This window comes from Chlorocebus sabaeus, chromosome 7, assembly GCF_047675955.1.
Source record: "Chlorocebus sabaeus isolate Y175 chromosome 7, mChlSab1.0.hap1, whole genome shotgun sequence".
In the NCBI taxonomy this organism is placed as follows: domain Eukaryota; kingdom Metazoa; phylum Chordata; class Mammalia; order Primates; family Cercopithecidae; genus Chlorocebus; species Chlorocebus sabaeus.
The window spans coordinates 54,373,771-54,401,284 of NC_132910.1; the positions used below are offsets into that span (position 1 = coordinate 54,373,771).

Below are 27,514 nucleotides of genomic sequence, written 5' to 3' on the forward strand. Positions count from 1 at the left end.
CTTAATGACCCCAGTTACCGAAGTGGAGATCTTCAATCACATGGAAAAATAAACTTGTTTTAAAAATACACTTAATTTGAAAACTGTTGCAGAAAGTTTTACCTAATAAAAACAACACGTCAACAATGATGAATGTAAGTGGTCTAATGTATACTGTTCAAGTGGCTATGTAGTGTCACCAGTGAAGCTGTGCTTCTCAAACTAACGTCCATAGGAACCACCTGGGGTTTTGTTGAAAATGCGGCTTTGATTTGGTAGGGCAGAGGTGGAGCCTGAGAGCCTACATTTCTAACTAGCGCCCAGGTGATACAGATTTTTCTAGTCTGAACCACCCCGTGAGTAGCAGCGCCCTGAAGTGCTTACCTCATGGCCTAACTGCTCTTGAGGCTCACCTCTGGCCCCTCCCTCCTCCTTGAATAATCTGTGTTTTCTCTCCTAGCTAGCCAAATATACTAAAAGCACAGGACTAGGCATGAAGGTGGAGGGAGGAACCCAGATTTGTTATTGCTTCCCATTTGTTTGATACTGGCCTGGTTATTTTCTGACCCCGTTTCTTCACCGCCAAAGTAAGTAATAATAACTATCCTTTCTCATAGGGTGATTGTGGGGTTTAAGTATCATAATATATGTGAAAGGATACTGTAGCCTCTAGAGTGTTGTATAAATGTCAGTTATTAAAGTAACCAGACAGACATTAACTGGCCATAGTGTGAAACAAATGTATAGTAGTAATAATGGCCACGCCTAGTAATCCCAGCACTTTGGGAAGGCTGAGACGGGTGGATCATATGAGGCCAGGAGTTCGAGACCAGCCTGGCCAACATGATGAAACCCCATCTCTACTAAAAATATAAAAATTAGCTGGGTGTGGTGGCAGGCGCCTGTAATCCCAGCTGCTCAGGAGGCTGAGGCGGGAGAATCGATTGAGCCTGGAAGGCAGAGGTTGTGGTGGGCCAAGATCACACCACTGCACTCCAGTCTGGGCGACAGAGTGAGATCCTGTCTCAAAAAAAAAAAAAAAATTCCTAATATATATGGAGTTCTAGAGTATCCATGCTTATAAAGGCAATGGATTGTGTAATCACAAACTCATTTTTGTTAGGCACTAAAGTAAATTCATTGGTTGATTGGGCTTTCTGTTTACACATGTTTGTATTTTCATTAATGGACTTACATTTCTGCTCATGTTTTGCCATGGTTAAAATCAAAAGAAACAGCCTAGAAGCATTTTGATGCCTGATAAAGCAGGCTAAGATTAAGTCAAATTTTTAAATATTATTCACATACCTGTTGTTACAAAGAGCCCACTTTACAGTGGCAAATAAAGTTAAAACATTTTCATTTGTTTAACTTACTTGAATTACCATGGTAGAAATGTCCTTATTTGAAACAAGAAAGGAAAATAATCATGTTTTCTATATTGCAATCGGAAATATGCTAAAAAGAAAAAAATTCTGGCTGTAAATACTGAAAGAAAAATTTACATTTAGAAATTAAAGGTACAAAAATGTTGAAAATTTAATTAACTAAAAATAATCCCTTCCTTAATACTATTTTGAAGTCCTAAAAACTTTGTAAATATAGTGGATCAGATTATCTTGCATGAATTGACATAAAACATGAGAAAATACAAAGGATCAAGAAAATTAAAGCTGGGCTACTGGCTCACGCCTGTAATCCCAGCACTTTGTGAGGCCAAGGTGGAATGATCACTTGAGCCCAGGAGTTTGAGACCAGCCTGGATAACGTAGGGTGACCCAATCTCTACAAAAATAATGAAAAAATTAGCCGAGCTTGGTGGTACATGCCTAGGGTCCCAGCAATTTGGAAGGCTGAGGCGGGAGGATTGCCTGAGCCTGGGAAGTTGAGGCTGCAGTGAGCTGTGATTGTGCCACTACACTCAAGCCTGGTGACAGAGTGAGACCCTGTCTCAGAGAAAATTACTAGTAAATGGGCAATTAATCTACTAATCTGAATAATGGTGGTGTGCCAGGGTCTTAATATTACATGAATTTTTCAGTGAGGCCACATTATTATAATAACTTGAGTAAGGGGTTAATTAGAATGTATTGATGAATAAACATAATTAACATAAATTATATATATTTATGTTAATATAGTATCTATGTTTTCATGTATCTTTAACTTTGTTACAGAATATTATAACTTGCTAAAGACACTGGCTCTAGTACAGTGTATACGATTTTATTAGTTTAATTAAATTGTAAATGTTATGGTCCAGATTTTATATTCAGAATGCTCATTTACATATTCTGCCTGGACTAAGTAAATTGGAGCCCAGGTCAACCAAATGTTATTTTACATTGCTTGCACAAAAATTAATTTCTATATTTACCAATTCAGAATCTCATTAAGTCAGATTAATATGGTTTAAGAAACTGTACTTTATTTCATGCTAAGAATATCATTTTGGCCTTAATAAGGTTTTTGGCATGTAATGAACCATGCACAAATCTTTGAGACAAAAATAGAGCATTTTTCCACACAAAAACTTATATATATACACAAATGTTCAGAGTAGGGCTATTCTACTTTTTAGTAGAAACAACTCAAATGTCTATTAGCTGATGAATGGATAAAGAAGATGTGATATATTTGTATAATGGAATATTATTATTATAAGGAACAAAGTACTAATACAGGTTACAAAATGTATCTTGAAGCCTTAAAACATTCTGTCAAGTGAAAGAGCCAGACACAAAAGGCCACATACTGTTTGATTCTATTTATATGAAATGACCAGAATAGTGCATTCTGTCTTCCAAAAAATTTGTTTACTTACAAATACAAGTAAAAAAAAAAAAAAGAAAGAAAAGGAGAAAATCTTTGTAAGACTGCTTTTGGTGTAGGGTGAGGTATGATAAAGAGATTGTCATTCAGTTTGTCAATCAGTGATACTTAGGTCCGAACAGGCAAGGGGGAGTCTTTCAGGTTTTGGACAAAGAATGTTAATGTAGTAGAGATCTGTTGATAGAATCACTCCTATTTTTCTATTTATGTAAAAAACATCGAATTACTATTATGTGCTAGACACAAGATACATAAACAAAAGACACAGATGTCACCTATAAGAAAGTCTTTTGAGGAGACCAGTAAGCATCAGACAACATCATAGAGTGGGTTCAGTGACATAAATGTGTGCACAGAGCACTATTAATGTACTGAACTCAGCTGGGGGTGGTCAGGGAAAGTTTCTCTGAGGAAGAGAGTTGTATTAAATGAAAAAAGGGAGCAAGGCAAAGTTGGAAAAAAAATTGTGAGGGAGGCTCCTAGGCAGGGGAAACAGCATGCAAAGTCTCAGAGTTGACTTGGTAAGTTTTTGAAACTAGAAAAACTTTGGCTGCAGTATTGGGAGGTTGAGATGGCAGGGAGAGCAGCAAGGAGAGAATGAGAAGACAAAAGATGAGGGGACAAGACAGATTTGAAAGACTTGACTGGAGATCTTGAGGGCCTTTTATTCTGAAGGGGATGGGATGGGATGGAGGAATTGAATTTTTAACAAAAATGGCTTGATCAGATTTTGATGGCAAAAAAATAACTGTGATAGCAGTGTTGAAGCATGTGCCCAAAGTATGTATTGGGATGGAGACTAGAGGCAAGAAAAACAGGATGTCAATGAAATAATCCAGAAGAAATGTGAGAAAGATCTGAAATAGTTGCACTAACAAGAGATAGTACAGGAAATAAATTTAGTTTATTTACTGGGTTGAGCTTGCCTAAAAAATATTTCGGGAGGGATTCTCAGTACAGGAAGTAAATTTAGTTTATTTACTGGGTCAAGCTTGCCTAAAAAATATTTTGGGGGGATTCTCCCTCCAGTTACTTTTATTAGAATGTTACAATAAAATCAAACCAGGCACAGTGGCTTATGTCTGTAATTCCAGCACTTTGGGAGGCCAAAGCGGGAGGATCGCTTGAGTCCAAGAGTTTGAGATCAGCCTGGCCTGTGCAACATGATGAAACTGTGTCTCTACAAAAAAATTAGGCATAGTGGCATGCGCCTGTGTTCCCAGCCTCTCTGGAAGCTGAGGTGGGAGGATCCCTTGAGCCCAGAAGATCAAGGCTGCAGTGAGCCATGATCGCATCATTGCGCTCTAGCCTCGGTGAAAGTGAGACCCTGTCTCAAAAAAAAAAAAAAAGTTTATAGAAAAAAAACAAAATATGATATTCTAATAAAATAACTTGAAACATAATAGTATGAACTTCCTATGTGTTTAGCTCTTAAAGAACTATGAAACTAAAGTTTACAGTGGAAACACGTGCTACATTTTTTTTTTTTTTTTTTTGCAAATCAAATCTCCTCTTGAAGCTCAAATGTAGGACTAACTGCCACATTTCATTTCTTTTGAATTTGGCCATGTCTGTACTAACTGCTGTGATCTGTGTCTCAGTTCTCTTACCACTTTACTAGAACCTTTGGGAGACTTTTGTTCATTCATTGACTGATATCATTTGGTTTTCTTTTTTTTTTTTTTTTTTTTGAGACGGAGTCTTGCTCTGTCGCCCAGGCTGGAGTGCAGTGGCCGGATCTCAGCTCACTGCAAGCTCCGCCTCCCGGGTTTACGCCATTCTCCTGCCTCAGCCTCCCGAGTAGCTGGGACTACAGGCGCCCGCCATCTCACCCGGCTAGTTTTTTTTGTATTTTTTAGTAGAGACAGGGTTTCACCGTGTTAGCCAGGATGGTCTCGATCTCCTGACCTCGTGGTCCGCCCGTCTCGGCCTCCCAAAGTGCTGGGATTACAGGCTTGAGCCACCGCGCCCGGCCTATCATTTGGTTTTCATGTGGCCAGAACAAAGAATTTATCTATTTCTGTTCCATCTGCCTAAGACAAAATACTGTTATATGTTGCCAACAAGATCATAAACCTAAATAAAACACAGGCTCTAAAATCACATGGCAGTACTTAGTATAAGTGGGAATCAAGGTGACTGGGACTGTGCTTACAGTAATTATAGATTACCAAAATCACAAAATGGAAAAAAGTTCATGTAGAGAATTCAAAAATTTAGTTTGATGTAGATAGAGATTATAAAAATCCTTTTGTCACATACCTAAAGTGGAATTTGTTAAGTTTGACCTTGTGACTTTCAAGTCAAGAAATGCTAGGCAGGTAGAACAGATAAATTAATAAATCTGATTCTGAAATGGAAGTAAAAGGGCTTTAAAGAGGTTAGAAACATTTTAAGGTTCATTCCCATTCTGGAACTCAGGACATAATTTCTTATAGAAAAGTAGTTGTGCCTGCAGGTCAATCCACAAAAGGCTTTAAACCCCACCCTCCCTTTATATATTACACTTACGAGAAAATGCTCCATAGAATTCCAAATTGATACAGGAGGACCGACCTACCCCTCTGCCCATCAGAATTCCTGTGGCTCAGGGCAAGTACTGAAGCCAAATAGGTAGAATTGATTGAGGGTAAAATCACATTTTGAGTGGTTGGATGAAAGCTTTGGAAAGTTGGAGAATGGTGGTTAAGGAATCTGTACATTCAGCCTTCTTGAGTGTCACTGTATGTTTTGGGTTAGTGCTGGGATACCTTTCTTTTTTAGTGCCAAATCCATTAGTTTACATTCCTCTCCACTGCCATTATCAATTGCTTCCTAACGGAAACCAGTAAACTCTTTCCCCCCCTTTTCTATGGAGAAGAGCAGTTTCACAAGATTCAACTTTTCTTATACTTCTGTTCCTAAAATAAATATATACCCTGTTAAGTTTCCATAAGGGTTTTTATTTCTGCAAGTATGACTTTAGTGTTTATATATGATTATAAGCAAGCAGCTAGCAGGGAAACCTTGGGTAAAGGGTTAAAAAACTCATTTGATCCTGGTTTCCCTCCCACCACCACTTCAGCCCCCAGCCCCTACCTAACAAATTAGACCCAATAGAAAAGGTCACAAGATTGAGGGCCGGGTGTGGTGGTGCATAGCTGTAATCCCAGCACTTTCGGAGGCCAAGGCAGGGTGGATTGCTTAAACCCAGGAGTTAGAGACCATCTTGGGCAACATGGCAAAACCCATCTGTACAGAAAATAAAAAATCAGCATGGCGTGGTGTGCACCAGTAGTCCCAGATACTAGGGAGGCTGAGGTGGGAGGATTACTTGAGCCTAGGAGGTCAAGGCTGCAGTGACCTGTGATCAGGCCACCGCACTTGAGCCTGGATGACAGAGTGAGACCCTGTTTGAAACAAAACAAAACAAAAAAACCGAAGATTCAACTATTTTTTTTTTGTCTTGTCCCTTGTTTGTTTTGAAACAGGGTCTCTCCATTACTCAAGTTGGAGTGCAGTAGCACCATCCTGGCTCACTGAAGCCTCTGCCTCCAGGGCTCAAGCAGTCCTCCCACCTCAGCTTCCCAAGTAGCTGAGACTACAGGCATATGCCACTAGGCCCGGCTAATTTTTGAACTTGCCTACTCAGATTCTTTCTCCTTTTCCATCCATCTCCAATGCCACTCTCTCAGGATACCCTGATGGCTCTGCGGGTATCCTTGGTGTTCACTTATCACAGTCTGCAGAATCAGCATTCTAACAAATATAAAATATCTTAAATTACAATGAGGAAACTTCATTATGAGTAATAGTAACATGTAAAACAAATACAATCAGCCCTCCAGATCTGTGAGTTCCACATCCATGGATTCAACCAACCACGGATCCAAAATACACATTTTTAATTGCATATTTTCTGAACATACATACTTTTTTCTTGTTACTGTTGCCTAAACAATACAGTATATTTACAGAGTGTTTACATTGTACTAAGTATTATAAACAATCTAAGGAGGATATGTATAAGTTATATGCAAATATTATGGCATTTTATATCATGGATTTAAGCATCCTTGGATTTTGGTATCTGGGAGTGGTTCTGGAAACAATCCCTCATGGATACCGGAGGATGACTATAATATGAAGTATATTAGGGATAAACATAAAGACAGGCACTCAGAGGAAGAGAATCTGGCTTACCAGCAGACATGTAATAAAAACATGAGAATTTCAGTTGCCTGACATCTCAATGTAAGCCAGATATGTGCTTGTTAGCTGCCCAAAGAACCTATTTCAGTTTAACCCTGAAAGAAAGGAACTATGTTGTCTAGCCATAAAGCAGTTACCTTTTCCTCATTCTATCAGTCAGACCACAGCTACATTGTTATATTTTTAACAGCTTTATTGAAATATAATTGACATACAATAAATTGTACATACCTAAATAAACAGTTTGATAAGCTGACATACATATATACCCATGAAGCTCACCAAAATCAAGATAATGAACTTCACCACAAGTTTCCTTACGCTCTTTTATAAATCCTTTCTCTTGTTCTTCCCCCACCCCTCTGTCTTCTTATCCACAGGACACCTCTGATCTGTTTTGTGTCATGGTAGATTAGTTTGCATTTTCTAGAACTTTATTGAAGTTGAATCACAATACACCTTCTTGTCTGCCTTTTTTCACTTAGCATAATTATTTTGAGACCTATATTGTTGTCTCTCAGTAGCTCATTCTCTTTTATTGCTAAATAATGTTCCATTGTATGTATTTGCCACAATTTATCCATTCACCAGTCAGTGGACATTTGGTTTGTTTCCAGTTTTTTTTTTTTTTTTTTTTGAGACTGAATCTTACTATCACCCAGGCTGGAGTGCAGTGGCGCAATCTTGGCTTACTGTAACCTCCACTTCCCGGGTTCAAGTGATCCTCCTGTCTCAGCCTCCCGAGTAGCTGGGACTATAGGCGCCCGCCACCATGTCAGCTAATTTTTTTATTTTTTAGTAGAGATGGGGTTTCACCATGTTGGCCAGGCTGGTCTCGAACTCCTGACCTCAGGTTATCCGCTCAGCTCGGCCTTTTCAAGTGCTGGGATTACAGGAGTGAGGCACTCTACCCAGCCTGTTCCAATTTTTGTCTTATTACACATAGGGCTACTACGAACATTCTGTATAAGTGTTTATATGGGCATATGTTTTAATTTCTCTTGAGTAAGTAGCTTAGGAGTGGAATAGCTAGATCATATGGTAGATATGTGCTTAACTTTTTAAGAAACTGCCAAACTGCTTTCCCAAGTGTTTTTTACCACTTTATGGTCCCACAAGCTATTTATGAGTGTTCCAATTTCTCTTGACTGGTTAGGATTAGTCTTTTCAATTTTGGCCATTGTAATAGGTGTGTAGTGGTATTTCATTGTCATTTAAATTTGCATTTTCCTAGTGACTAATGATATTGGCATCTTTTCATGTGCTGCTTTGTTTCTTTGTCATCCACATATCTTCTTTGCTGAAATGTCTGTTTTTTTCCCCATTGTTTATTGTATTCCTTTTGCCAGTATTTATTTACAGGTGACACATATGGGAGTGGCCTTAAATTTTTTTTAACTAATAAAGTCATAACAAGGTAACATATACGTGGAGGAATATGAAAAAGCATGACAAACTTTACTTTGCGAGATAGCAAAATTTAAGGTTTCACTATATAAATCTGAGTATTAGGTCAATTTTTTGTGTGTGGGTTTTTGAGTGAAACCTGCTAGACAGCTTCTAAAAGAACAGTCACACTATATCTATTTTTTAAATTATTAGCTAGCAGAACCACCTCAACCCATATTGACTAGTCCCTAAGTGACCTCCACAATTAAGCGTATAGGCAGTAGTGTGATAGAACTGGCTTGGAACAGCTTACAAGGGTCAATTTTAAAATTTTAGGAATTTTGCAGGCTCATTGTTAGCCATTATTAAAAATTATAGAAACTGACAATTATATTAAAATCTATTAAATAAAGCTCAATAATAAATACTGAAAACTCACTTCCTAGTTATTCTACTACAGACATACCTCATTTTATTGAACTTCATGGATATGGTATATTTTACAAATTGCAAGTTTGTGGCAGCCCATATTGAGCAAATTTATGGTGCCATTTTTCCAACAGCATGTGCTCACTTTGTTAGTGTATTTTAGCAATAAAGCATTTTTTAGTTAAAGTATGTACAGGCCAGGTGCAACGGCTCATGCCTGTAATCCCAGCATTTTGGGAGGCTGAGGTGGGAGGATCGCTTGGGTCCAGGAGTTCGAGACAGGCTTAGGCAACACAGTGATCCTGTCTCTACAAAGAATTTTTTAGCAGGGCGCAGTGGCTCATACCTGTAATGCCAGCACTTTGGGAGGCTGAGGCAGGCAGATCACAAGGTCAGGAGCTCGAGACCATCCTGGCTAATACGGTGAAACCCCATCTCTACTAAAAATACAAAAAAATTAGCCAGGCGTGGTGGCGGGCGCCTGTAGTCCCAGGTACTCGGGTGGCTGAGGCAGGAGAATGGCATGAACCTGGGAGGTGGAGCAGTGATCTTGCAGTGAGCCAAGATCGTACCACTGCACTCCAGCCTGGGTGACAGAGTGAGGCTCCATCTCAAAAAAAAAAAAAAAATTTTTTTTCTAAAATTTTCTATAATAGCTGTAGTCCTAGATATTTGGGAGGCTGAGGTGGGAGGATTGCTGGAACCTGGGAGGTTGAGGCTGCTGTGAGCCATGATCTTGCCACTGCACTCCAACCTGGTGACAGAGCAATAGTCCGTCTCAAAAAAAAGTTTGTACAGTTGTGTTAGACATAATGCTATTGCACATTTAATATAGCATAAATGTAACTTTTATATGCACTAGGAAATGGAAAAATTCACAAGAAATCCACAATATCTCTGAGGTATGCTATACCTTTGACTATGTTCCGTGTTTTTGTGGTTATGTCTATTGTATCTGCATGGTGGAAGTATTATAGTTTGATAGTGTGCACCTCTTCTCAGCTCTGTGTTCAGTGATGTTCTTTGGCAACATGACACAGTACCACATAGGAGTACTTACCCCAGGGAAATTTGCAAACACCACAGATCAGATCTCTGCCTGCTGCTCCCTAATTCAGGCTAGTTGTTAAACATTTTTTTACCAGCACACTTGTGATGACATGACCCTTCAAGTTGACTGACTTCTGTCAGCAGTAATGAATAATCGAGGCATCAGTTAGATGGAGAGTTTACCTTTGTGAGACACTTAACTCTCAAAAAGAAATATTTTTGTTACAGAATAAAGCTTGTAACACCTAGTTTTCTTGGTGTTCATTGTTTTCCTTACTTCCAAATTCTCTAAGGTAGAGAAAGGCAAAGTTTGACTACTGGATAAGGGGGGATACTAATACAGTAGTTCTGTGGTCTCAAGTAAAAGCATAAAATGTTACATTTGAAGTAGAACTAGAAAGGATGCTAAACAAAACTGTGCTGGGCAAAAAAAAAAAAAAAAAAAAAAAAAAAGGAAAGGCAAATAGCTCTATCTAACCAAAATTCTATTCATGTGAGGGAGCAAAAGACGATACAAGAGGAGAGTTTTTTCTAACGCCCAAATCAGCTTTTTAATGGATGAAGCTCTTTTTGTCCAGAGTTACTGAAGCTTCTGGATGTTGTTAGGAATTTAAGTTCCCAGAGAGATTCAGTAAAATACTATAGCAGTCCAGAGAAAGCCAAATAAACTTGCAGGGAGAGGGAGGGAAGGGAAATTCTTAGTATAAAAGATAAATCTACGCTAAGGTTGAATGGCTGTTATAATTAAATTTTTTAAAAACTGGGAGAAACTGACTAAATATTTTATATGGAATATAAACTGTCTTATACTTTAGGGTCTAAATGAAAGGCATATACATTTAAAATGTAAAAGAAAGAAATGTATCATATCACTTTCTTCTTTCTTTTTTGAGACAGCGTCTCACTCTGTCACCTAGGCTGGAGTGCAGTGGCGCCATCATGGCTCACTGCAGCCTCAACCTACCAGGCTCTAGTGATCCTCCCACCTCAGCCACCCCCACCAAGGAGCCGGGACTACAGGCACTTGCCACCACACCCAGCTAATTTCTTTTTTATCTTTTGTAGAAACAGGGTTTCACCATATTGCCCAGGCTTGTCTTGAACTCCTGGGATCAAGCAATCTGCCTGCCTCGGCTTCCCAAAGTGCCACGATTACAGTGTGAGTTACCGCACCTGGCCTCATATGATTTTGAATAAGGCATTTGCTTTATGCTTTACAAGGTGCTAGTAGTAAAAACTGTTTAGAGTGATGCACATAAAGAAGAGTTCCGACATAAATGTAAGACCTGAAGCTATAAAACTACTAGAAGAAAACAGGAAAACCACTTCAGGACATTGGGTCTAGGCAAAGATTTTATGGCTAAGACCTCAAAAGCACAAAAAGCAAAGACAAAAATAGCCAAATTGGATTATATTAAACTAAAAAGCTCAGCAAAGAAAACAGCAGAGTAAAGAGATAACCTGTTGTATGGAAGAAAATATTTACAAACTATTAATCCAACAAGGGACTAATGTCAAGAATATACAAGGAACTTAACAGTAAAAAAAAAAAAACCCATTAAAAGTGGGCAAGGGATATGAATAGACATTTCTCAGAAGAAGACATAAATACCCAATAAGTATATGAAAAATGCTTAATATCACTAATCATCAGAAAGATGTAAATGAAAACCATAATAAGGTATCACCTATGACAGAGTGGTTATTACTAAAAAGACAGAAAATAACAGATGCTGGTAAGGATGCAGAAGAAAATTCTTTTACCCTGTCAGTGGGAATGTAAATTAGTACAGCCTCTATGGAAACATAGTATTTCCCAAAAAACTGAAAGAACTGCCATATGATCTGTCAATCCCACTATTGTGTATTTATTCAAAGGAAAATAAATCAGTTCAATGTAGCACTATTCACAGTAGCAAAGAACAGAATCAACCTAAGAGTCCATCAACAGATGAATGGATAAAGAAAATGTGTTACCTGTATTATACTTGATGAATACTATTTGGCCATAAAAAAGAAGGAAATCATTTCCTCTGCAGAAACATGGAAGGTACTGGAGGTTATTGTGTTAAGTGAAATAAGCCAGGCACACAATGACAAATATCACATGTTCTCTCACTCATGTGGAAGCTAAACATGTTGATCTCATGGAGGCAGAGTAGAATGATGGTTGCCAGAAGCTGGGAAAGGTGTCTGGGTGGGGGGGGATGAAGAGAGGTTGGTGAATAGGTACAAACATACGGTGAGCTATGGAACAAAGGAATGTTTAACAGCAGAGTAGGGTAACTATAGTTAGTAACAGTGAATGCTTTTTATATTTTAAAATAGCTAGGAGAGAAGACTTGAAATGTTCCCAGCACTGAGAAATGAGAAATATTCGAGGTGATGTATACACAGTCAAGTTAACAAAATAGCTCATATACCTCATAAATATGTAAACTATTATATATCATTTTTTTAAAAAAAGTATAGCAGTTTGGTACAAAAATTAGCCAGGCATGGTGGCAGGCACCTGTAGTCCCAGCTACTTGGGAGGCTGAGGCAGGAGAATTGCTTGAACCCAAGAGGCAGAGGATGCTGCAGTGAGCTGAGATCATGCCACTGCACTCCAGTCTGGGTGACAGAACAAGACTCTTAAAAAAAAAAAAAAAAAGTATAGCAATTTGGTATTAAACTGGAAGGACCAAAGGAACTAACAAATAATCTTTAAACCAGTCAATGCCCTATGTAATTTGTTTACCAATAAATTGGACAGAACAGAGGGAACTTTAGTGGATATAGGTGGTTTACTTTTAAATGAGGAGGGAATACAGATTCCCCAGGAGATAACCTCTTTCTCTAAGAACATAAAGTTTTATGGAGGAGATAGAATATTCTCATATGAAAAATACCTAAGAATATATGAAACTATGTAATAGGAAGCTATTACATATATTAAGAATAACTTCGTTGTTCAGTTTTTAGTTACTGCTGAACATCTTGACAATTTAAGTAAATCACTATTTTTTCCCTAACCTTGTCCAGATTTCCAAAACTCAGTTACTCTCCTAACCAGTCTACTTAAGTGAATATACTTTTCCAGTCACCAAGACTGAGATTCAGTATATGGAGTCATCTTTATCTTTCACCCTTCCCTTTCCTTATGAGTGTCCCTTTCTACTTATTTAGGCCTTCAATGCATATTACACCTTAAATTGTATAAGTTTATACATTTTAAAAGATTTTCATCATTATATAATCACTCTGAGTTAAGCAGAAGTGATTAACATTTCATCACTCAAGTATTGAGGGCCTACAAGGTCACTACAAGGTGAGTGACATATAAATAAGGATGCAGAATCAGACAGGTTAAATGACTTGCCCAAGGTAACAGGATCAGTCATTATTACCAGTCCTATGATTCTAATGTAAACATTCTTTTCATTACACTATGATGCCTCACAACTCATATTTGGTCCATTACTGTAAATTCATAGTGGGCTTCTCTGCCTCTGCTTTTCCTTCTCCAGACTATCTTGCAGATCACCATTAAATTAAACACAGCTTTCATTATAATATAGCACAATAAGAACTTTTCAATCATGTCCTGTTGTATAGAGGAGAAAAACTTTATCTCTGCTTTTATACAGGGTATCGCTTACTGAACTGTGATCATATTCTTTGGAACATACCTTTACTTTTCTAAGAGTATGCCTTTGCTTTTAGCAGTGTTAACCTTCTTTGAGCTTCTTTGAGGGACTCAAACCTACTTTGAGTCCCTAAGTAACAGTTATTGCCATAGACCTAGATATTTATGTACCAAGCATTATCTATAGACTACATATATGCACAACAACTACCTTGTGTATTTTGACTGAGGGAGTAAAGTTTTTGATATCAAAAAAAAAAAAAAAAGAGTCCTCTTTGCTGGGTGAGGTGCCTCATGCCTGTAATCACAGTGCTTTGGGATGCCAAAGCAGGAGAATCACTTGAGACCAGGAGTTTGAGACCAGCCTAGGCAACATAGTGAGACCCTGTTTCTACCAGAAAAAAACAAAACAAAACAAAAAAACGCCGGGCATGGTGGTACAAGCCTGTAATCTCAGCTACTCAAGGAGGCTGAGGTGGGAGAATCAATTGAGGCCAGGATTTCAAAGCTGCAGTGAGCTATGATGAGGCCAGTGCACTCCAGCCTGAGCAACAGAAAGTGTCTTAAAAAAAAATACAAAAAAACCCTCAAGTTTCGCTTCTGATGATTAAGAACTCAGTGGTTTTGATCATACTTCTGCTGTGAACAACTAGAAAAGCTAGACCAAAACCAAACACCCACCCCTATTTAAAGGCACTTGTTAGTGACAAGTTATATTTTCCACTATCACAACAAAGAAAAAGGCAAAACATGTGGCAGGCATCTTTAGATTTGGAGACAACAAAACACAGTACAATTGGGTAAGCTGTTCTCAGAGGCTTAACTGTAACTATAAGACTACCAGTTTTGGCCAGGCATGGTGGCTCACGCCTGTAATCCCAGCACTTTGGGAGGTCAAGGTGGGCGGATCAACTGAAGTCAGGAGTTCAAGGCCAGCCTGTCCAACGTGGTGAAATTCCGTCTCTACTAAAAATAAAAAAAATAGCTGGAAGTGGTGGTGCATGCTTGTAATCCCAGCTACTCAGGAGGCTGAGGCAGGAGAAGCGCTTGAACCTGGGAGGCAGAGGTTGCAGTGAGCTGATATCTTGCCACTGCATTCCAGTGTGGGCAACAGAGTGAGACTCCGTCTCAAAAAAAATTACCAGTTTTGAGTGGGGTAGGGCTCAGACTTAGGCTTTATGATCCTGTAGACTCAATGGTATTGGAAGTTAATATAGGAGAGATGTTATATGAAGCCTCTGGCAAGTTTCAGTACAAGAATTATAACATAGACCTTAATTTAAGGTTTAGGAGTAAGACCGTATCTTCCTTAGCCATGGTTTTGATTCATTTTGTTTTTTCTTTGAAAAGTACCCCTTGATTTGCTACTGGTACCTGGAAGAGATGTAACACCCGACCATGGGACATCAAGTGACTGTGTGAATCAAACTGCCCATCATGAATTGTTGTTATTTGACTCAACCAAACTGTACAACTGGATGAGCACAGGAGCAGTGCACTACATATGGGACTGGAACCATGAATGAGCAGGTGACTCAGACTCCTATAGTACCTGCCTCTAATCCTTCAGTACTTCTCCCTCAACCCACATAAACTGTCATCATAAGGAGTTCCCTCTGATCAGTTAATGAAGAGAAAAAAGTATGGATATTGTGGATATCCAAACATCTCTCTGGCCATTGGACCCCTAGAAACCTGTGACAAGTCCTGGAAGTTTTTCAAGGTTCATCTTGTACCTTCTAGCATGCGTATGTCTTACCAAAGCATGTAGAATGCTGCCTACTTCTGCTCATCAGTTTCATTTAATATAATTTCATTACTCTAATAAATCAGTGTGATGTTCTATGGAATAGCAAGACCATCAAGGTCCCTTCATACAGTATAGAGAACAGGAGAGTTGATGTAGCCTGAGACAAGACAGTAAGGACTTACTGTTGTTCCTCCTATTTAAATGTAGTCTGTTTCTGATTCTCCTTATAATTAGAATTGGGGTGGGGGGACATTTCCAGATCAATATCAGTATCATGTCAACATGTATATTAATTTCTTCCAAAGAAGATACCACACCTAGAACAGCAACCATAATTGGCATCCCTACCTAATTAAAGTTTGCAATCCACTGTCATTCTTCACTAGCCATCTGGTTTTTATACTTTCATTCTCTATGATGCATCTGGTGGCCACAGGAAATTTAAATGGGAATGTGGTATGAATCACCATGGCAGCATGGTGGCACTAATCTCTACAATTTCTTTTGGTTTTTCTATTTTGCTTTTTATGTTTTGTAGAAATGGAGTCTTGCCATGTTATATAGGCTGGTCTCAAACTCCTGGGGTCAAGTAATCCTCCTGCCTTGGCCTCCCTAAGTACTGGCGTTACAGGCATGAGCCACTGTGCTTGGCCAATCTCTGCCATTTCTTCAGGGTATATCCCTGCTTTTCCTTCACTATCTTAATGAGGAGTGGTAGAAGGCAGACCTAAGCTGCTGTGTAGCGCTTTCCACCATAATAGCAATCCCTCCATGGATCAGGAAACCAAAATAAAAGATTGTTATTAAAAGATATATATCACTACTACACATCTAGGACTTGAGAAGTAACCACAGTATGGGTCCTTCTGGATCCACTGTCAGCCACAGCCAGGCCAAGATTCCATCACTTGACTTCCGTAGGTCCCCTATTCTGACTAGTCGTCCAAGGTAGAGTTTTGGGTTTCTAGTATTAGTACAAGTTAAGAGACAGTGCCTTAAGAATTTTAGCCAGCCTGGCCAAGATGCCGAAACCCCATCTCTACCAAAAACACAGAAAACTAACTGGGAGTGGTGGTGCACGCCTGTAGTCCCAGCTATTCGGGAGGCAGAGGTTGCAGTGAGCTGAGATTATGCCACTGCAGTCCAGCCTGGGTGACAACAGAGCAAGACCTTGTCTCAAAAAAAAAAAAAAAAAAGAAAGAAAGAATTTTGGATATTTACCTTTCTCTAGTGAATGGTCACTGGTCCCTATGGAAAAGGTTTAGAGCAATGATTCTCCCAATATGTCTGCTCACTGGAAGTATCTGGGGAACTTGAAAAAATACTGCCTGGGTCTTCCCCAAGATTATTATTTAATTAGTCTTGGTTGTTGCCTGGGCTTTAGAATCCTAAGGTGTTCTAATGTGCAGACAAGTTTGGGAACCCCACTGGATTAGGGAACAATTCATGGTATACAGCTGTGATTGCATTGCCCCTTTCATCAAAGGATCCAGTCTCTTTCCATCAGTGAAGGCGTACCAAGTCTGGGAGCTAGATGAGATGCTTCAAATTTTACTACAAAAACACAAGAATTTTTCCACCTATATATGTCAAGCAGCACCTTGGTAGGTTACTTAACGTATTTTATTTCCAGGGACCTCATGATCATTTAGCCATTATCACTTTTCCCTGTGGGTCAAAATACTCTGGTTAACGTTCTCTCCTCTGACTTATTTTGGTAATTGTGCCTACTTTGTCTCTGAGAGATATATATGTGTGTGTGTGTATATATGTATATGTGTGTGTGTGTGTATATATATGTGGTTTTTTTTTTTTTGAGACAGAGTCTTGCTCTGTTGCCCAGGCTGGAGTGCAGTGGCATGATCCCAGCTCACTGCAACCTCCACCTCCCAGGCTCAAGCCATTCTCTTGCCTCAGCCTCCTGAGTAGCTGAGACCACAGGCATGCATTACCACACCCAGCTAATTTTTGTATTTTTACTAGAGATGAAGTTTCACCATGTTGGTCAGGCTGGTCTCGAACTCCTGGCCTCAAGTGATCTGCCTCCGTCGGCCTCCCAAAGTGCTGGGATTACAGACGTCAGCCACTGTGTCCAGCCTGTGTCTGATATTTATATGCTATTATGTGTCCTCTATTGCCTTGGGATTCTAATGTTCCCACTAAGATCAGCAAACCCAGTTCCACTACAGTGTTCACCACCATCATCTCTTGACAACAAAGACAGCTACTTTAGAGCTCCTTGTGAAATGGTAGTGCTTCCATCATCATTGCATTCCTTAATGACATGGTGAAAATTAACAATGGCTAAGGAGCCTTTGTGTTTTGTCCTCTACAATATGCCCAGGAATTTCTGGCATTTTGGCCATCTTATTTATAGGCTATTACTGAATTTAAGCCTTATCCTACCAAATTATTAATGCCAAAATATTAACTCTTGATTCTTAGGTAAGTGCACCCATGCCAATAAATTTGCCATGATCTAACCTTAAATGTATTCCCATATATGCTGTCCAAGTTCCCACTGATTAAAATGGCAAGGCCTTTAGTTCTCCTAGGTAGGCTTTCTCTGTCCAGAGAAGGCCTCATACTTCTCTGACTAGGCTATGTTGGGATATAACTGGAGGCACTAATAGGTAGTAAGGGTAAATTCTTTATTATTACTTTTTGGAGACAGGGAGGGTGTCGCTTTGTTGTTCAGACTGGAGTGCAATGGTGTGATCATGGCTCATTGCAACTTTGAACGCCTGGGCTCAAGTGATCTTCCCACCTCAACCTTCTGAGTAGCTGGGACTACAGGGACAAACCACCATGCATGGCTAATTAAAAAAACTTTTTTTTTTTTTTTTTTTTTTTTTTTAGAGACAGAGCCTTGCTGTGTTGCCTAGGCTAGTCTTGAACTCCTGGGCTCAAGCAGTCTTCCCACCTCAGCCTCCCAAAGGCTGGGATTACAGGCCTGAGCTACTGTACCTCGCCCCAGCTGGTAAGTTCTGAGGAGAACATGTATCAGCTTGTGAAGGAGCTTGCGCAAGTGCAATCACTGGAAGCCTCTATGCATAGGAGGCTGGTTTCCTCAGAAAGAGATTTAGGGGAAGATGGATGTTCAGAGTTTTCAGCTTCATTTTTCTCTGCTCAAACATCCCTATCCTATGTCTTAGGACCCCACTCTCCCCACCAATGTTCCAACGTTAGAATAGGAAAGGGGAAGAATTAAGCATGTAATTGATACTACAAATCTACCATATCTGCCCAGTGATTATAGAAGATAATCAATTCCTTCAGACCTGTAGTGGAGTTTTGATGCTCCACATAGAGTCATTTTCTTTTTGTTGTTGTTGTTGTTTGTGGGTTCAAGTGATTCTCATGCCTCAGCTTCCCAAGTAGCTAGGACTACAGGCATGCGCCACCACACTAAGCTAATTTGTGTATTTTTTCGTAGAGATGGGGTTTTACCATGTTAACTAGGCTGGTCTTGAACTCCTGGCCTCAAGTGATCCACCCACCTCAGCCTCCCAAAGTGCTGGGATTACAGGTGTGAGCCACTGCACCTGGTCACAACATACAGTCTTAATTGTAGTTTTTATGTTTTTCTTATGTATTTTTCTTTTCTTTTTCTTAGAGATAGGGTCCCCCTCTATCACCCAGGCTTTAGTGCAGTGGCATGATCATAGCTCACTGCAGCCTCAAACTCTTGGGCTTAGACAACCCTCCTGCCTCAGCTTCCTGAGTTGCTGGGACAATAGGTGTGTGCTACCATGCCCAGCTAATTAAAAAAAATTTTTTTAGAGATGGGGTTTTGCAATGTTGCCTAGGTTCGTCTCAAACTCTTGGCCTCAAGAGATCCTCCCACTGCAGCCTCCCAGATAGGGGACTACAGGTATGAGCCACCATGCCCCTTAACCCACTTATGCCTAGTGCTCCATTATTGGAATGCTAAGCATGTGGGAATTATTTATAGCCTACTGCTCAAGGTCATCGCCAAGGTCTGAGTTTTCACTCATGCAAAAATTCAAAAAATTGCAATCTCTGACATAAATGGGTTAAGTACTTTCTGTTTCGGACCATAAGAAAAGCCAGATGGATCTATAATCTTTATAATTACTATGGTTACCATGGTGATACACTCCTTACCCGCTTCACTTAATTTCATGTTGTTACTGTTAATCATAATACTACTGCAAACTGGCTGGGTGCAGTGACTCCTTCCTGTAATCCCAGCACTTTGGGAGGCAAAGGCAGGAGGATCACTGGAGCTCAGGAGTTCAAGACCAGCCTAGGCAATATAGTGAGACTGTCTCTACAAAAAAATAAAAACAGGCCGAGCACGGTGGCTCACACCTGTAATCTCAGCACTTTGGGAGGCTGAGGCGGGTAGATTACCTGAGGTCAGGAGTTCAAGACCAGCCTGGCCAACATGGTAAAACTCTGTCTCTACTAAAAATACAAAAATTAGCTGGGCGTGGTGGCGGGTGCCTATAATCCCAGTTACTGGGGAGGCTGAGACAGGAGAATCGCATGAACCCGGGAGGCGGAGGATGCAGTGAGCCAAGATCACACCATTGCACTGAAGCCTGGGTGACAAGAGCAAAACTCCATCTTATAAATAAATAAATAAAATATAAATTGGCTGGGTATGGTAGTGCACACCTATAGCCCCAGCTACCCAGGAGGCTGAGGCAGGAGGATTGCTTGAGCCTAAGAGGTTGAAGCTGCAGTGAGCTATGGTCACACAAAAAAACTAAACTAAATACTGTAAGCCATGGATTACCTGTAGTCTGTAGTCTCTTTGCTTATAGCAACGAGGTTATTCCTCTGATTGATTTTATGTGTGCGTGTGTGTGTGTGTGTGTGTGTATCCAATCCAATCTCAAAATCTTACTTGAGGGTCCATTTCCTGTAATAATTTCTGTTGCACATTACCATATCTTTAGAGTCTTAAGAGGAAATAGAGGACAGATTAAAAATAATTTAAGAAGGCTGGGCATGGTGGCTCATGCATGTAATCCCAGCACTTTGAGAAGCTGAGGCAAGCCCAGGAGTTTGAGACTAGCTGGGACAACATGGCAAAACCCCATTTCTACAAAAAGTACAAAAAAACTAGCTGGGTGTGGTGGCACACATCTGTAGTCCCAGCTACTTGGGAGGCTAAGGTAGGAGGATCACCTGACCCCAGGAGGTTGAGGCTGCAGTGAGCCCTGGTTGTGCCACTACACTGCAGCTTGGGTGACAGAGAGAAACCCCGTCTCAAAAAAAAAAAAAAAAAAAAAAAAAGGAAAGAAACTGTTACAATGTATTACATTACTAATTCTGTTTATCAAGGCACCATTACAAAAAGACAAACCAAATTGTAAGAAAAGATACTGGCCACATATATATTTGACCAAGAACTCATATCCAGAATATATAAATGATTCCTAAAAATCAATAAGAAAAAGACTGACAACCCAACAGAAATGTGGGCAAGTGACTTAAACAGGCACTACAGAAAAGATCTCCAAAATATCTCTGAAGGCCATTTTTGTCAAACAAAAACTTAAAGATCTCCAAACGTTAAGTAGTATAAAATGGTGCTCAACTTCAGTGGTCATCAAGTAAAAGGTTAATATCAAAATGAGATACCACTACATTCCCATCAGAATGATCAAATTAAAAAGATTGACAGTACCACGTGTTGACCACAGTATGGAGAAAGTGAAACTCTGACACACTGTTGTGGGGCAGTGATGGGGGACGGGGACAGGGATTGGCTAAAGTTTCCATAAACTTTGGAAAACTGTCATTCTTTACAAAATTTGAAAATACCTCAATGACTAAGCAACTTTAATCCTAAGTATATACTCAACAGAAATGTCTTCACTTGCATGTGAAGAGACATATAGAAGAATGCACCATAATTGGTTAATAGCTTTAAAGTGGAAACAGCCCACTGAAATATCAACAATAAAATGGATATATTTTGTTTATCCATTTAATATAGAAGTGAATATGAACAAACTATAAACACCACAGATCATTTTCAGAAATATAATGGTGAAAATACACATATAATTTCATTCATGTAAGATTCAAAACTAGGCAAAAATGATGTATGGTTAGAAATTAAAAGAGTGGTTACATTTGGGGAAGAGTGACAGGATAGTTATTGGGGTCTCTCATAAGAAGGTTTCTATTTCCTGGGTCCTGGATACAGGGATATTCTTTGTGATAAATCACTCATTTTTGCATGTATGCTATATTACAATTTTTAAAAGGGTGGTCCTTAAAATATTATGAATTAGGGTTTACCGCCTTGCCCCTCTCCATCAGTTCAAATATTTATTCCAGTTCAGATCCCACATCTTACATGAAGCCTTTCCCAACCACTTCGGCCAGAAGCAATTTCTCTTTCTTCCTAGTTTTTATACCATGGTCTCTGGGAGGTAGTGTAATATAGTAGAAATAGTATAGGCTAAGGAACTTGGACTTCTCACAAACTATTGAAATAAAAATTTTAAAAAATGTAAAATGTGTAATTTATGGGATTGTTACAATATTTGCCCTCAATAAATCATGCCTACTTTGTTCATACATCTTTGCAATGTGCCTTTGCCACTTTCCCATCAAAGGGTTTATTTCCTCAGCCCTTGAATCTAGCTATCTTTGTGACTTTCTTTGACCATAGAATGCAAATAGATGTGACTTTGTACAACTTCTTTTTTCACCGTTTGGAACACTGCACTGAGACCACTATGTTTTAAGTCTGGGAGTGAAAAACAGTGTAAAGGGAGCCACAGGAGTGAACACAGGGAAGACTAACAGAACTTTCTGGCCAAATCAACGTAGTGAGAGATAATAAATCACTGTTTTAAGCCACTGTTTTGGAATGCATGTGTAATGCAGAAATAGATAACTTTTGGGAAAGAGTCCCTTTTCCATTACCTAGCTCACCTATTTACTCTGTTGTGGCAGAGAATACTATTATTTCCCAATGTCCTTTCTCCTCCTCTTCCTTTTATATTAGAACCCCCATATGTTTTGTTTTGTTTTTTTGGGTTTTTTTGAGATGGAGTCTTGCTCTGCGCCCAGGCTGGAGTGCAATGGCGCGATCTCGGCTCACTGAAACCTCCGCTGCCCGAGTTCAAGCAATTCTCCCATCTCAGCCTCCTGAGTAGCTGGGACTACGGGTGCACACCACCATTTTTTTGTATTTTTAGTAGAGATGGGGTTTCACTGAGATGGCGTTTCTCCATATTGGTCAGGCTGGTCTCGAACTCCTGACCTCAGGTGATCCACCCGCCTCAGCCTCCCAAAGTGCTAGGATTACAGACATGAGCCACCGTGCCTGGCAGAACCCCCATAGGTTAGCTGGGTACATTGCTACACAGATACTGACTATAATTTCCTAACTCTCTTGAAAGTTTGGCCACGTAACTAGATTGTGGCCCATGGGTTGTAAGTGGAAATGGTGGCTCCAACTTCTGTAATATGCCCTTAGAAATAAGAAATATACTCTTTTTCTATTTCCTATTCTCAAATGTATCATGGCAGGAGGTGGAACTACCATCTTAGGCCATGAAATAGAAGCCACATATTGAGTAAATCAGATTAAAAAGCTACAAGTAGCTTGAGTACCTAATATACAGAGCTGCTCTATCAGTCATGAACTGATTATCCTTGGACTATGAGAGAAAAAGAAATTTACATCTTATATCATTACTATTTTGACCTGAGAGCAAGCAAACCTATAATCGCAAGTAATATGTGTTTTTCACATTCCCTCATATATATGTTCATGTATATATATACCTCTACAAATAGAAATATCTGTATGTGCACACACAGATGTGTGAACATCTGTATATGTATTGATGATGTATTTTGTTTTACAGATTGAGATCCTACACTTTTCTCCATCTTTTTCTCATTTAGCAATATCTGGAAATGACAACTCATACAACTTGAATTCATTCCTTTTGATAGCTATATATTTTATAGGATGCAGGAGTTGTAATTTATTCTGCCATTTTCCTACTGATAGCTTTCACTTTGTTACCCTTTTTTCCACTATGAATATTTTTGTGAATACTATGAACCTTATGTATTTTATTTCTATAGGACAGATTCCCAAGAATGGTATAGCAAGGACAAAAGATATTTGTAGCTTAAAAAATTTTAATACAGGTTGCCAGACTGTTTTACAAATAGGTTGAAAAATTTCACATTTATGCCAGCTATCTATAACAATACTCTTTTACTTGGACCCCTCACCAGCCATAGTTGCTATTGGTCATTTAACATTTTTCCCAGCCTGAAAAGATGTTTCACCTCACTTGTGACAAGAGAAAAAATAGTAAAATTTTACTGAGATTAAACATTTCCACTTACTAGCCCCGAATCCAACAGTTTGAATAACATACTCTAATAACAATGCTGTGGGGGCACTCTCATCTGTTTATACAGCACCTACAGAGAGAAATTTGGCAATATCTGTCAAAATTACACACACACACACACATCTTTAACTTAGCAATCTCTTTTCTGTGAATTTATCCAGCAGATATCTTGAACGTGTGAGACAAAATTATGTACATTATTATTCAATGATACTGCTTTTAAAAGCTGAAGACTGAAAACAATGTCCAGGTCCATCATAAGGGCTAGTAAAATAAATCCGTTCTGGCATTCATGTAGTGGAATACTAAGCAGCCATTAAAAGATAAGGAAACTCATTATGGAGTTACATAAAATTCTAAGATATATTGTAAACTAACATATGTAGGACAGTGTATATATTGTTATCTTTATTTTTAAAATGGAGAATAATATAAATTTGTATTTTTCTATAAAATCTCTGGGAAGGTATGCAAGAAACTAATAAAAGTAGTAATGGGATAAGTGGTGTTGGCAGGAGAAATTGGTGAACAGGAGATCGCAGGGAAGACTGAAACTCAAAACCTCTCTCTCTCTGCACATATACTATTTGAATGAACTATCTATTCAAAAAGAAAAGAAAAATAGCTCCTATAAAGTGAATTCAATTTTCCCTATGTGAGTTTTATGATCCTCACTTCCATCGACTGAATAAAAGGGGTAAGATCCACTTCACAGTACTTTCTGAACACTAGAGGTGTGCTTGGCTCAGTGTCTGTCCCATATTAGGCACTCAGTAAATTTTAGTTGAATTTAAAAAAAATTGTCAGTTTGTTAAGACTAATTGGCATCTTATTTTAATTTGCATTTTCCTGATTTCTCCTGATTCTGAGCCTCTTTTCACATTTGGATTTATTCTCTGAATTAATATTATTTGCCCATCTATTCTTCTGTTGAATTGCCTGTTCCCTTGATGTAATTTCTGAGTTCCCTGATTAAACCTCCTTGCAAATATTTTTCTAAATTTGTTGTGTATCTATTAATTTCGTTTAGATGTTTTTTGCAAACAAAGGTTATTTTTATATTGACAAATATGTATATTTTTGAGGATAATGTATATTCTGCTGTTCTTACATGAAATATTCTATAAATGTCAACTAGATCCAGTAGATTAATGATACTACAGTTCAGTTTTTACTATTTTCTGCCTGCTGGATGAATTACTGAGAGAGAGATATTGAAGTCTCTGTGATACAAGATTTGTCTATTTCTCTTTGTGGTTCTATCAGTTTTTGCCTTACACATTTTAATGCTGTTAGGTGCATATATGTTAAAGATTGTTATATCTTTTTGGAGAATTTACCTCTTTATCCTTATGTAATGCTTCTCTCTATCCCTGACAGTTTTCCTTTTTGTGAAATCTGCTTTGTCTGACAATATAGCAATTCCAGCTTTCTTTTTTATTAGTTTTAGCATGGCAGATTTTTCTTCAGTTATTTACTTTTAACTTGTCTATGTCTTTATATTTAAAGTGAGTTTCTTACATATGGTTCCTGAAAAAATGAAAAACTAGTAAAGGCTGTTGTCTTCCTCCCTCCAAATCAACCCTGGGTAATGAGAGAAAGAAGAAAGAAGCAAAAGCTTGAGGAATAAGATAAAAAACTAAGAGGAAACCATAGTTAGTGTTAGGAGTAAGTTCTGAAATACTGTTTTGCCATGCCTCACTTTGCTGTGTGGGACAATCAGTGCCAAACTACTGATTGCTACAGAAATCACCGGCAACAGATCAGGCTTCCTGTAGGATTAGATAAAGGGTCTGTTGAAGTGAGTTGCCAATGAAAAAGTGGGGCTGACCAGATACTATAGAATATTGGGGCATTCACCTCTCTACTTCCCTGCTGCCAGAATTTTGATAAATTATAACAGCCTTCTGCTGCTGGATTGTGGATTTCAACACAGATCCTTACTAAAGAAATAGTAGCAAAGAGAGAGCATCAGTTCTGTGGTGCCTAGAGCTCTTGCTCCTTAAACCTGTGGGAAAGGATAAGAACTAGGGTCTGCCATTTTGTTCTACCTTTGTATCCATTATTAGAAGGGGTAGTAGATAACACTAGGAGAACACGGCTCATGAACCAAAATATCTAGACACCTAAGGAGTATGATCACCATGAAACACAACAAATTTCACAACATATACCAACAGAAGTAGAATAGGATATACCAATAATTGTAATAACTCAGTTATTCATTCAACACAATTTGTAAAGATATAGGGTCTCACTCTGTTGCCCAAGCTGGAGGAATCATAGTTCACTTCATGCAGCCTTGAACTCTCGGGCTCAAGCAATCCTCCTGCGTCAGCCTCCTTGTTAGCTGGGATTACAGGTGTGTGCCACCATACCCACCTAATTTTTAGAATTTGTTTATAGAGAGGAGGTCTTGCAACATTTCCCAGGCTGCTTCAAACCCCTGGCCTCAAGCAGTCATCCTGCCTTGGCCTCCCAAAGTGATGTGATTACAAGCATAAGCCACTGTGCCCAGCCCATTCAACAATTTTTTACTGAATACCTACCAAGTGTCAGGTACTAATGATTCATCAGTGAAAAAGACAGGTGAAAAATTTTGTTCATGTGGGACATGGCAAGGGGGACAGAGACAAAAACATACAAATAACTAAATAATAAACAATTTTAGAAGGTAATATTTACTACAAAAACAATGCAGAGTAGGTAGATTGGGATTGATGAAAGGGTTGCCATTTTAAAATGAAACCCATCCTAAAATTGGAGCCACAAAGATGCAGGGTTGCAGTGAGGTTAGTAATATGTGAAGAGTGAACAAGAAATCATAAAGCCATGTGAGATTATTAGGTGTGGAAAAATATGAGCTAAAATAAGTAACACAGCCGGGCGGTGGCTCACGCCTGTACTGCCAGCACTGTGAGAGGCCAAGGCAGGCAAATCACTCAAGCCCAGGAGTTCGAGACCAGCCTGGCCAACATGGCAAAACCCTGTCTCTACTAAAAATACAAAAATTAGCCAGGCATGGTGGCGCAAGCCTGTGATCTCAGCTACTCGGAAGGCTGAGGCACCGAAAATTTCTTGAAACTGGGAGGCAGAGGCTGCATAGAGCTGAAATTGCGCCACTGCACTCCCACCTCGCAACAGAGCAAGACTGTCTCAGAAATAATAATAAATAAAAAATAAAACAATAAAGAACATCATTAATAGCAGATGGATCGGATTTTATGATGCTTTTGAGATACAGAATTTTATTATTTTTGTGCAGTTAAAATCTCTAGAACTTTTCCTTTGTGCTTTCTAGTGCTTTCATGCTTTGAAAAAAACCTTTTTGTCCAGAGATATTTTTAGGTTGATAATTAAAATATTTTAAATTGTAATATTCGTATATGGAAAGAAATTCAAACAAAATAGGATAATAGAAAGTAAAAGGCCTCATCCACTGCCTCTCCTCCTTTCCTCAGAAGTTATTTTTCTAGGTATCCTTCCTGAAATGTTCTATGTATAATCAAATACATGTAACTTTTAAAATTTATAAATAGGATACTATATATACTTTCTACAATTTGCTTTCTTCATTCACACATATGGCCCTACTCCAGAGACTGAGGTTTTAAATATCAGGAAAAATTTTATTTAGAAGGCAAAACTACAGAGACAAAAGATAATTGGTTACCCAGGGGTATAAGGTAGATAGGGGTAAATAGGTGGAGCATAGGGCATTTATAGGGTAATAAAATGATTATGTATGGTACTATTATGGTGGATACATGACATTATGCAGTTGTCAAAATTGATAAAACTATACAGCACAAAGAGTGACCCCTAAGGTTAACTATGGATTTTAGTTAATAATGTAGCAGTATTGGTTCATCAGTTGTGACAAATGTACCATAATAA

General features: G+C 38.8%; 1 long non-coding RNA gene across 4 annotated transcripts in view; it reads left to right on the plus strand.

The window, feature by feature from the left end:
- The window catches only part of LOC119621366 (uncharacterized), a 38,870-nt gene that overhangs the window by 831 nt on the left and 10,525 nt on the right, over window positions 1–27,514 (plus strand). For 3 of the 4 annotated variants that reach the window (XR_012093396.1, XR_012093394.1, XR_012093397.1), the window contains exons 2-4: window positions 440–566; window positions 14,849–15,028; window positions 18,108–18,228. This is a non-coding gene — a long non-coding RNA (uncharacterized lncRNA). The remainder of the gene's footprint in view (window positions 1–439; window positions 567–14,848; window positions 15,029–18,107; window positions 18,229–27,514) is intronic. The other variant, XR_012093395.1, reaches the window with a different exon arrangement.